Source organism: Sceloporus undulatus, chromosome 5 (assembly GCF_019175285.1).
Source record: "Sceloporus undulatus isolate JIND9_A2432 ecotype Alabama chromosome 5, SceUnd_v1.1, whole genome shotgun sequence".
NCBI classification, from domain to species: Eukaryota; Metazoa; Chordata; class Lepidosauria; order Squamata; family Phrynosomatidae; genus Sceloporus; species Sceloporus undulatus.
Window position 1 is genome coordinate 66,508,315 of NC_056526.1, and position 12,195 is coordinate 66,520,509.

General features: G+C 37.9%; 1 protein-coding gene across 9 annotated transcripts in view; it reads right to left on the reverse strand.

Moving 5' to 3' along the window:
* IMMP2L (inner mitochondrial membrane peptidase subunit 2) overlaps positions 1–12,195 on the reverse strand; it is a 594,331-nt gene that overhangs the window by 514,326 nt on the left and 67,810 nt on the right. The window lies entirely within an intron of this gene.

Sequence of the window (12,195 nt, forward strand, 5' to 3'; positions counted from 1 at the left end):
AAGACTATGAAACCTGGATGCCTGAAACCCGGATTAAGAAAAATCACAGGTGAGTATTGTGATGGTTATTTTCTCTCTCTTCAAAATGAAGTACTTAATTTTAATTGAACAAATTGTACTAGCAACTCAAAAGACAACCTTTAATCACTTGATCTCTCTAATTTGACCTAGAGAGCTATAGGGTGATCTGAGATATTCAATTATTCAGAAGGCAGGGTCCCCAAACAGTTGACAGGGTCAGAAAATGTCTGGTGCCTGGTAAGAAGGAGAGTAACTAGAAGAAAAGGCTGAGCAGCATGGAAGGGACAGAAGAAAAGACCAAAAGAGAACAATGGCTAAAATAGAGAAGATAAATAAGAAACTGGAGCACTGCAATGGTGAACTAGCAGATTTCTAAGTCTTGAGAAGATGAGTACCTCTGCTAGTGAGAACTATAATGTGACTTTCAGACAACATGTTTTATATAATTAGTTTTTGAAAAAGATATTGTACAGTTCATTCTAGAAAATGTTATCTCTGACTTCGTTTTTAAACAAATACCTTCAAAATGACCTTCATTATTAAATAACACAGGCCTGCAATGGGGAAAAAAACACATTTTCTTCAATATTGTGGCTGTTTTTAACGTTTTTTTGGGTGCTGACTTTGAAAAAAACATACTGTAATTAAAATGTCATACCACACACAGTTCTTTCACAAATTTGATATTTTCTTTTCAATTCAGTTGTTAATCAGCTTTAAGTGCAAGCACTGATGTTCTAGTGTGATTTCTTTTAGTGCTTTTGAATGGACTTTTGTGTTTCATATCAGTGCTTTGAAAATCTATTACTTTAACCATTTTCTTACTGTTTGCAGGATAATTCTTTTCCAGATCATTTCATTCAGTTACATATTACAAGCAGAAATGTCAAAGCAAGTTGTGAAAAAACTGAAAAGGATGGTGAAAATCTGAGTTTATTTTTTTTAAGAATGCCAAATTCCTCTAAAACCAACATACCTTTTTTAAAACCCAATAACCTAATAAGGGCCAGTGACCATGTTGAAGACAGGGATATAAGGCAGCTCTTATAAATATAAGGCTCTTAGGAAAGAAAGGACCCATTGAATCCAGGTGGAAACAGCAATGCTTAAATGTATCCAAGTAGCTAACTTAATTTTTTGTATTCAGTATAAACATAGCCAAGAAAACACAGCTCCTCATAATTCTAAACAGCTGTACCTTGCAACACTGCTTATTTGGACACTGACCATGTTTCCAAAGTGGAATAGATAACATGAATATTTCCTCTCTAGCGTCTTTATTTTTAGGCACATTTTAAACAAAACTGATAATAATGCTTTATTCCAACTGCTTCTGACAGATATCATTACCACCTTTATGAAAACTGTTCATTCCTATCACACTAAAGCTGCTACTGAATTTCCTGCCACTTAACAGCAAATCTGCTACATAAACAATATATAGTACAAAAATGCATACAAGATCAGAGTGGTAGAGATCACCAAATATGAAAATTGGTGTCCTGATTTTCTTTTAATTTTCTTTTAAAAAACATGCTTCATAGAATTGCCTTTTGACATATGAACAAGCAATTAAAAATCACTATTCCAAAACAGGAAAGCTGGACATCTTTGGCAGGACACTAATACGCAGTGCATCTTGACCAAAGGAAAAAACAACATGGCTTCTCTCTTTTCCAAAATTGCACGATTGGCCAGTGAGGTGGAACATTGTCTGGAAAAGTAATAAGCCCTATCCTTTTACCTTCCAAGTAAACATAAATCATCTCCCAAATGTTATAAGAAGAACCAGAAATGTACAATTATTTCAATTAGTTATTGTTCAGAAATGAGGGGAAATGGCTCCATCAGTACACCATTCCCCCTCTTCCTTCTACTATTTAGGTAAACCTGGTGGGAGATGTCATTGGAAGGTTGAAGGACTGATGTCATCAGGGATCAGGAATTCTTTTTAAGGCAGGTTGAGAGGCTCAAGCCATGCAGGCAAGTCATTATGCTTTTTGCAAACTTGCAAATGTGCTTTTCTAGCAGACTGGAAACACAGAATAAATTGCACTAAAATAGTGTTTCCCAAACAGACTCCTAATGCACCCTTCCCCTACAGTATTCTACTTTAAGTGCAAAAGCTGTGATTTGTATTGGCATGTACAAGATTTCAGACAAAATATTCTGAAAACCGGTACATTTATCAAGCTTGAAGAGTAGATTATCTCCAGGTGCAAGATCTGGAGTTACATTGAGTAGTTTGGTAAAGACATGAAATTATTTACACTGGCAAAAACAAACAAACAAACAAAAAACCCACCATGAATTCTGATAAGCTTCATGGAGAACTCTCCAAACTAGAAACATAGGCATTAGGATGGAAAATAAAAACTCTGTGTAAGTAAGTGTAATATGGAATATATTGGTGCAAAAAAAATCAGAACTCCACATTAACACCGATAAGAGCAGTGATGGCAGTGACAGGACAGGAAGGTGACTTATGTTGTTGACCCAATCTGCCCCTGCTTTAATAAGGAAAATGCCTTGTTATATTATATCTGCCATAAACCTACAAACCCAAGGTCACACACTGAAACTGAATGCTGGGATATTTTTGGACAAATATAAAGAAGTACTTTTTCACACAGCACATAGCAAAACTGTGGAATTCACTGTCTTAAGACACAGACTGTGGCAAAAATGTGATACTCAAGTAACTGGAAGTCACTTTTGATTTTAATTTTCTATATTTTCAACAGTTTTTTAAAACTGTCAACTGGCGGGTTGGTATATGAACAAATGTAAACTGTAGTGCTTTAAGGCGGTCCTGAAGATGGCATTCTGAACTCTTTTCAGACAATTCTTCCCACCCATTTAAATCTGGGGGCTTTAGGGAAAATGAGGAGGGATTTGGTAAATCCACTTTGTTCAGCTGAAAAGAAGACCAGAAAGAGAAAAGATTCAGCCTGTGTTGGATGGAGTTAGCCTCACCATAAAGACTTGGTTTTACAGTTTGGGTATATCTTTTGATTAATCCAAAATTCATTTCTTGTGGTAGCCAAAAGTTAGTTTGCAAAGCTACAACTAGTTTGACAGTTTCTCTTGCACTTAGAACACTCAGACCTTGCCATGGTGAACCAGGCCTTAGTTACATCCCTTTTGAACCATAATAGTATGCTCTACATGGGGATGCCTTGAAAAGGTATATAGATACTTTAGAGCCAATTACAGGGAGCTTTTCTAGCTATCAGTCTTTCCTTCAGGCTCAATACAAAGTGCTAATTATGTATTATACATCCCTATTTTACTTGATCATATTCTCCCATATAAGAATGCCAGTGGCCCCATTACCACAAACCCATATTTGGTGGTGACATGTCAAAGAGCTTTCTCAGGGGTGCTCCCAGAGTCTGGAACTCCCTGCTAAGGGAAGCTAGACTGACTTCTTTTCTGCTCTCCATCCATCAGTAGACAAACACGTTATTATTCCTGCAGACTTTGGGCATTTTAATCTGGTTTGCTAATGAAAAGCCTTCAAACTTCTCCAGTGCTTTTTATAGATGTGCTTAAATCATGTATTTATTCTATTTTGAAGCTTTAATGGAGTTTCATTTTTAATGTGATTGCCTCCAGTGACATTTCTTGCAGAAACCTGATATAAGTTTGATAAATAACTTTTTTAAAAAATTGTTTAAACATTATCAACTATAGCGCTGGGGATAAAAATTGGCTGACATCCTGTTTGTGAATGACCACGGTCTTCAGTCTGATTCATGTCCAAAATTCACGTTTACAGGCGTGAAAATCAGAGTTTCTATCCACCACACAATGGCCAACATTCTCCCCTCACCCTGCAAAAAGAAAAACCGCAGACTTTTAGGCCCACTCCTCAAATGGCCATATCCACATTCCTAGAAAGCAGGGGGTGAGTGGTGACACATTCATCTCTTTTCCTGTACCTGAGGACGTTGCACCAGGCATTGGGGTATGGGAGGAGCAGAGAAAGAAATGGAAAAATCCCCACTCATTCACCCAGTATCACAAACTGACTATGTTGGCTATGTTTGTGTCCTGCATTAAAAAAAAGTAATTTGGGGGGTTTAGCATATGGAGATAAAGCTCCATCACTGTAACTATGTCTCCTGATCCAGGATCTCAGCCATTATTTAATGCAGCACTTCTGGCACCCCAGTATATTAAACTTTTCATGAATTTGACATGTTACTTATTTCTTAGCTACAATGCTGTGGGTAAACTGACATTCACTCTTAGCATGCTTCATCTTTAAATAAAATAATCTTAGCATTTATTTATTCAAGCAGACCAAAATGTGTTTGCTCTTGTCTGTTTATAAACTTAGAATATTCCACAGAGCAGTAGACTTTCATTTTTTAAAAAAAAATCTTGCCGTACAAATCTATGTAACTTATGGTACCTTGAATAAAAAAAATGTACACTGAATTTCATTGAGGCTTTGACAGATATTTTGCATGGTTTTCTTATTGTGCATCCTCATGACTGGTGCGCTTACTGTGTAATATATTCATAACAATTTTTTGGAATCTATTTCCATCAGTGATAGTGCAAAACAGCTAGTATCAGAGACTGCCAGAACTCATCTTTCAGTAGTAATAACCATGGTTTTTTTAAGTACCTGACAACCTGAACATTTTCATCTGGGAGTTATGGACAAAAACAAATTTTTGCAGATAGCATGAAAAATAGCACCCAGCCAATGAACAGTTGTGGGAATTTTGAACAACTAAAAACAAATTCCTAAAATTAGTCGACTCATGCTAGGAGGCAGGGAGAGGCATGTGTTCTTCTGAGACACCCTCAGCAAGATTTGTCAAACTGTGCATCTCAGGGAAGAGTAAGGAGGACGCTCCAAACTCAGCAGGAAAGAAAAAGAAACATGCTTATTGCCACTGGGACAGAAGAGCCCCCCCCCCCAAAAAAAATATTTGTTAGTTATTAATTGCATTTTTCTCCCACATCTTCTCTAAGGAACACATTGTGCCTTATAGAGTTCTCCTTGGTATTTCTCTTCTTTATAAAATTTTGTGGACTGCCTTGTAAGAAATGGGGGGGCATAATCATTTTAGTTTGGAATATCAATATGCAAAGGGATCTTTCAGCACCTTTGAGACTGTAAAAAAACCCTGTAGCATGAGATTTCATAGACTTAGGCGCGTTACAGACAGCCCAGAAGGGGCAGTCTCGCGCCGCTGCTGGTTGCTGCATCTGGGAACCGCAGCATCCAAACCACGCGGTTCCCGGACGCAGCAAAGAAGAAGCGCCAAAATGGCACTTCTTCTTCCACCCTGGATGAGACGCCGCGAGGTGATACTCGCGCACTTGCAGCGTCACATCCGGTGCGCGACGTGAGGATGCTATGCATCCAGCACATAAAAATGGTGGCGCCTGTGTGTATAGGGTGCCGCCATCTTTACGCCCTTGTCACGTGCTAGGGGTGAGGCTGGTGTGGACGCTAGGTCCTCGGCCAACCCCTAGCATGTGACGGGGCACGCCGGAAGAGCCCGTCTGTAACGGGCTCTTGTCTACTTCTTCACATGCATTGACTCCACACATTTGAGGAAGTAGACCAAGTCAATGAAAGCTCATGCTACAACTTACTTTGCATAGTTAGCCTCAAAGGTGCTCCAAAAATGTACCCCCCAAAACCCCCAGAAAGGACCTTTAAAAATCTTTCCTACAGAAAAAAACTCTGTTGAGTCCTGAAATACAGTAGAGGGCTGCAGGTAATAACGTCAAACATCCCAATGCTACTGTGAACATCATGTTAGATTTAAGTCATGGTTGCTGTCTATCAAGATGTTTTCCATATCAATAGGCAATTAAGTTCTTTGTCATCATTTCTCAGAAAGAAAAAATGTGCCACTAACTCCAATTCTCCCAAATAAAATGTTGAATGAATTGTCTCATAATTAAGTGCTATCAAAGCTGTGTCAGGTTCACAGCATGCTGTATCAGGGTGTGAAAAACATTCTAATGAAGGTGCTGTCAAAGGGATTAAATGAGGCCTCCTTGTTCAGTGTATAGTATTTTAAGCTAATTAAAATATGTCTGTACAAATTTATCCCAAGCAGTGTCCAACCACACATTTAATAGTATCTCATATGTTGCACAATTCAATCTGTTTGTCATTTCTTACTGTTGCTTTGGGCAAACAAGCTTGTGCAAGTGACAACTTAAAGAATATATGTTCAGCTGTTCTCTAAACTCAAGAAGAAGCAAAGAACAAGAGAAGCCATTTGTCAAATGTTGTTCAAGTGTAAAATATATTTCAGTTGCTAAAGCTGGCAAAAAGAAAAAGAAAAAAACACCCTCAAGCTACCTTTATTACACAAAATTTTAATTGTCACCCAGGTTTGAATATCTAAATTTATTGCATTTATTTACACTTACATGAGACCCATAAACATCACCCCAATTGATGTGGCTATTCATTGGGAACAGAAATAGATTTTCAGCTAATGAAAACATACCAAAAGTATTTATCTATGCACTGAGTTCTTCATACAACATAATGTGTGCCTGCTCAACTTCCATTCTAACTGTCCATTCTAACTGTCTAACTGCAGTCAATAAGTGACCCCAAGAGTCAAGTGATTGTAAGGCAAAGAGCTATAGGGTAGTCAATCCAGTCTAAGTCAGTTACAGGTAATCCAACAAGTGGAATAGAGAAACAAGAATAATGTTGTCAGCCAGTCCAGGAGTTGTTAAAACAAGCCAGTAATCCAGAGGAGCTGCTTGGAGATTTATAAGTAGCTGCCTCAGATTGCTAGGTGCTTAATGAGTCAGTGTTCCTTATTTGACAGACACTGAGACCTACAAAGCCTCTCCTTCTCTTCTGTGAACTTCAAAGAAAGGAGATGCTCTCAGCATCTGCCAAGTCATGCTGGGGAGAGCGCCCCTTAACTGTTTCAGCCTCCAGATCCTCCGATTCAGAGAAACCATCATTATCTGGAGCCATACACTCCTTGAAATCTGTGTCCAATTTTTCAGATTCCAGAGGGTGAATCATGATACTAACTAGATAACATTATCTTCAAGTTCCATGTTTTAATAAAGCTAATTCACAATTTTAAGAAATGTAAATGATAATTTTGCTCATCAAAATATTCTTGTGTTTTTCATTGACCAGCTGGAGTCTATGCTATGACTTGCTTCTTTGGCAGTCTACAAGCTTGTGACCAAATTTGGTTGAAAAAATAGAATGAAACTTGGTACATACATTCCAAAACATTCTTCTGTCTTTCATATTCAATTCATAGCTTGATCTTCCTGCACTGCACAAATCAATATTCAACAGGAGGGGGAGAACACTTCATGGGTTAGAACCCAAGTAAGTATCTCACATTTGGGCCCACTGAAATTAATGAAACTCGATAATTATTAAACCATCATATTGAAATAAATAGGAAAGAATGTGTTTTAGATGTTCTGGATCCAACTGTAGTGCAACATGCCCCATGAAGACTGAATTATCTGAACAATATAGGAAAACTGCTTTGTTTTTCAGCTTTCTATCCCAACCTCATATCTACAATAATTTTCAACAGGGCTAGGGGAAAACCTTATACAGAATGACACCATATATGTACATATATGTACACACCAGGCATTCAGGCTGACATGGGGGCGAAGTCGGGGCATAGTGTTCTCATGACGCACAACTGACTACACTCCCCAGGGCGCCCTGATGCCGTGCACTGCTCCACATGGCGCTCCTCTGGCACTGTGTCCATATGACACAGCACTGAAGGAGCACCATATAGCTGCGGCAACATGGCTATTATACTCAAAATTACACCAGGACACACACATACAGACACAGGGAGAGAATGCCATGCTATATTGGAAGCTGCTATATTGCAGCTTCAAGCTATTATTCTTTTGATCCCATTTTTAAACCCTTGTTTAATGTTAAATGCGTGACACTCTCCTACAACTCCTCCAGCACTGAGGTAGTTGAAAACATCTACTACGTCTTTTACTGTAAACCCCAGTTTACTGTTAAATCAACCAGGGAAGGGAGAAAACTTTCATTTTTTGTTTTTTTAAAAATGGCTTTGAAATTATTTAGGAGCACAGATCAAGATTTGAATTTGGCTTCTTTGAACTAATCATATTTTGTAGATGCTTCAAACACTAAAATTTGCTTTGTTGAATAAAACCAAAGATTAATCTGATTCAGAATACTATCTCCAAAAGTAACATCAACGCTGTGTAAAAACTATGAAGGAGGAGAAAATGGGGAAGGTTGTCATTTCTTTGCTTTCCTCTAACATCTGGGAATCAAAAGTACAGTGCCAATAAACCTCTAGCTGTCATGGCTAATCATTACTGATAAACTCATATTCTACTTATAAATGATCTAAGCCTATCTTCATGAAAGACCATCATATAATGATATGGGCCCATGATAATTTGCTTTGATGTACACGTTATACTTTCTTGTATCTTGTACAATGTGGCATTTTGTACTCCCTCTATCTTTAAACCATCACACACTACCTTAATATTCTATTTCTCAGTGAGCCAAGGACTATGATATAAATCACTACCTGCACCATCTCTTAATACTCAGACTTCTTTCTGGAACGTTCTCTGTTCCAGTTATCTGCTACAAAGACCTTTTTTCTTTTTCTTTTTGCTTAATTCAAGACAATGTTTCTAAATAAAAAACAAGTGTAAATGAAAATAATTTATGCTTGAATTTATTTCAAGATGACCAAATATGCGTGTTTGTGTATCTGCCTTCAAGTCACCCATCAACTTATGGTGATCCCATGAGTTTCATAGAGTTTTCTTAGGCAAAGAATACTCAGAGGTGGTTTTACCGGTTCCTTCCTCTATAGCCTACAGCATTTGGTATTTGTTGGTTGTTTCCCATTGAAATACAGTCTGAATAAATACTTCAGATCAGAAGTGTACTATATTTGAGATCTTTTGGGATTCTGGAATATCCATAATGAGAAACAATGTGGCTTGAGAGAGATTGAGGATCTGTGAAATGGCAGGAGACATGGATGCCCACCATTTCACAGATCCTTACATCTCTATCTAGTTGCATCTCTGTCCAACTTCGCAAATACAGTACAGTACGTGGGTGCACCATACATGGCTTCAAGCTTACGCTGAAGCCATGCTGCAATTGGGCAAATAGCGTATGCCATTTGTTTCCAATGCGGCACAAGCATATGCGGAATTCCCCTTACGTGGGGGGATCCGGAATGGATCCACGCATAAGGGAAGGGCCCACAGTACAAGTAGCTACTATGCCACTTATGTTGTAGCTGAAAAAGTTTTGGATTTTTGAGTAATTTGGATTTTGGAATTCCTGATAAGGGATACTCACCCTATACTAACCAGGGCTGACCCAGCTTAGTTTCCAAGATCAGATGGGATGTGGTACTTTAGGGTGTTTAGGCCTTTGACCCAATGAAGCACTCAGGTAATAGAATTCTGCCATTTTAAACAGATAAGATAAAAAATTCAATAAATGCCCTTGGCATGCAATATCAGAATTTTCAGAATGTCTCTCTTTCTTTCCCAGCAAGTATGCATCACATCACACCACCATGGTCTCTATTTACGTCACATTAAATGGTAAGAGTTTTATATGGTATTTATGTGAACTCTTATTCTTCGTCTCATATCTCATGGTTCTTTGTCATTTAGAATTCCTAGACATGTCTGCATTGTCCGTTTCTGCACAATATGCCACAAATATTTGGGGCACTCTGTACATTTTCTCCAAATATTCTTATGCCAATTAGTCTCCAATGTCAAGTGCCCACAGATACCTTCTGGACTTAAAAATATACAGAGAATATTTTGCAGCCTGACAATTAACCCTGAAACTCCCTTTGCAGTATCATATTTTTTTTAAGAGAGAGAGAATATTTGATGTTTGCAAATTAGAAGGTGTATCTGTCTGGCTATTCAGCAATCCCAAGTAAAAGAAATCCCACTTGGTTTCATTTTGTTCTTGACCTCTCATGATACTCTGCAACAAGCAACCTTCAACAAACTCACTTAGCATAGGCACTGCAAGAGAGAGCCAAATGACTATTTGCAATGGAATAACATTTTTGTGGGGTCCACTACAAACTGCATGTAATCCAGAACCTTTGACCTTTAAAACATTTTTGGAAAGCATATGAGAAAAACCTCAATTTTTGACCATCGGATGACTGATAATTATTGGGAAACCATTTTAAAAACAGATATATCTCATGCTGAACATATTTCTACGCATTTGCTTAATATTTATACAATGATGCAAGGAATCCAAATTGAGCATGTATAGATGGTGGGTTTTAAAACATTCTTTGGATGTATTTGGTCAAGAATTGCTAAGGTTGCCATAAGAATTGCCAAAGAGCTGCCATAATTGCCATTTTCTTGCCCTAGCATTCAAAACGTTCAGAAGCAGCACCATAGCAGAGTGAGCAGAGGGCTCAGAGATGGATGGTTGATTTTCTTTATAAGTGTTGGAGTACAATACTTACATTGTTCTGTGGATTGGTTGACCCAGTTTTTTGGGGTCAATGTTTCACTAAAATGTCTAGACTTATATATTATGAGTATATACAGTATTCTTAAAGGGACTTTAGAAAGAATTAGGCTGCATCTGCACTGCAGAAATAACCATGTTTGTTGTGGCACCAGGACTTACTGACAGAGATGGCTAAATGTCTCACAAAACTACAGTCACAGAATTCCACAGCATTGAGTCATGGCATTTAAAGTGTCAAACTGTTGCACTGTGGATGAAAATCTAGTAATCATTAATACCGTAATATTTTAGGAGACATATTAAATATCCATAAGATTTATCTTAATTGTTTGTTATTAAAGACATACATAATTTTTTTATTTGTGAGCTGCTTTGAGTCCCTTCAGGGAGAAAGGCAGGGTAGAAATTAAATAAATATTTATTTAATTTAAACTTGACCTCTAACATTCAAAGACATAGCCATGCTAGTCTGGAAAATCAGTATGCAAAGGGATCTTGCAGCACCTTTGAGACTAACTGAAAGAAAGAAACTGGTAGAATGAGATTTCGTAGACTATGTCTTGAGACTATTTCTTCAGATGTGTGGACTGGAGGGTCCAGGGACAGACATATATCAGCAGGCTGTGTGTGAGAAGGTAACAGAAATGCAAAACGTGTGGGTATAGAGATGAAGTAGCAAGTTCAGTTTTAACTATGGTCACTGGAGGACAAAGTCAAGATGTTGCATAAAGTCAAGGCAAGTAGATAACTCTATGAATGGTGAAGGAAATACTGGAATGTAGTGTGGGAACCAGGGAGGAGATGTGATGAACTGACCAAGAGAGGCCTCATGAAGCTGGGGAGTTAACTAATGTTATAATGTGTATAGTGTCCCAGTAAACCATTGTCTCTGCAATGCATAGTATTCCAAATACTTTCCTAAGCAATCAGAATCCACAGATGCACTGTAAACCTGAATTTCCATCTATAACTATACCTGGAGTACTGAGATTTTAGAGTTGTCATTTCTCAGTAATGTGAACTCATGGCTAGCTGTATCAAGTACCTTTACAGGAAAAGACCCAGGATCATTTTGCAAAATCTACCTCATCAGCAGATCTGTAACGCAGGCGCTAGTTTAACTTCAACTCACTGTTCTCATTAAATTTTTCATATGTACAGACATAAATACTGGGCATTAGCACAAAAAAAAATCCATTCTTTCTGAATCAGCACAATGAAATCCTGAATCTTATTTCTACACCACTTATTATGCATGAGATATAATATTGATTTTATTCCCCCCCCCCATTTTTGCAGTAAAAAGGCATTTAAATGTATTCAAACTACCATGTTTGTGGACTTGTGATCTTAAAAATGATGGCAACATAATGGAGAAACCGTCTAAAGTAGAATTTACTGGGGATCAAAACTATAACATTGCTACTAAACACTGTAAGAATGGGTGGGGGGAGGTTGGAAATAAATGCATACAACTGGCAATATTTGTGCTTACTTAAGAAAGAAGAAACCAACTGAGCCCTGGGTGGTGCAGTGGTTAAATGCCACTACTACAACTACAAAGTTGTGAGTTCGATCCCAAGCAGGGCTTCAAGATCCACACAGTCTTCCATCCTTTCATAGGTCGGTAAAATGAGAAT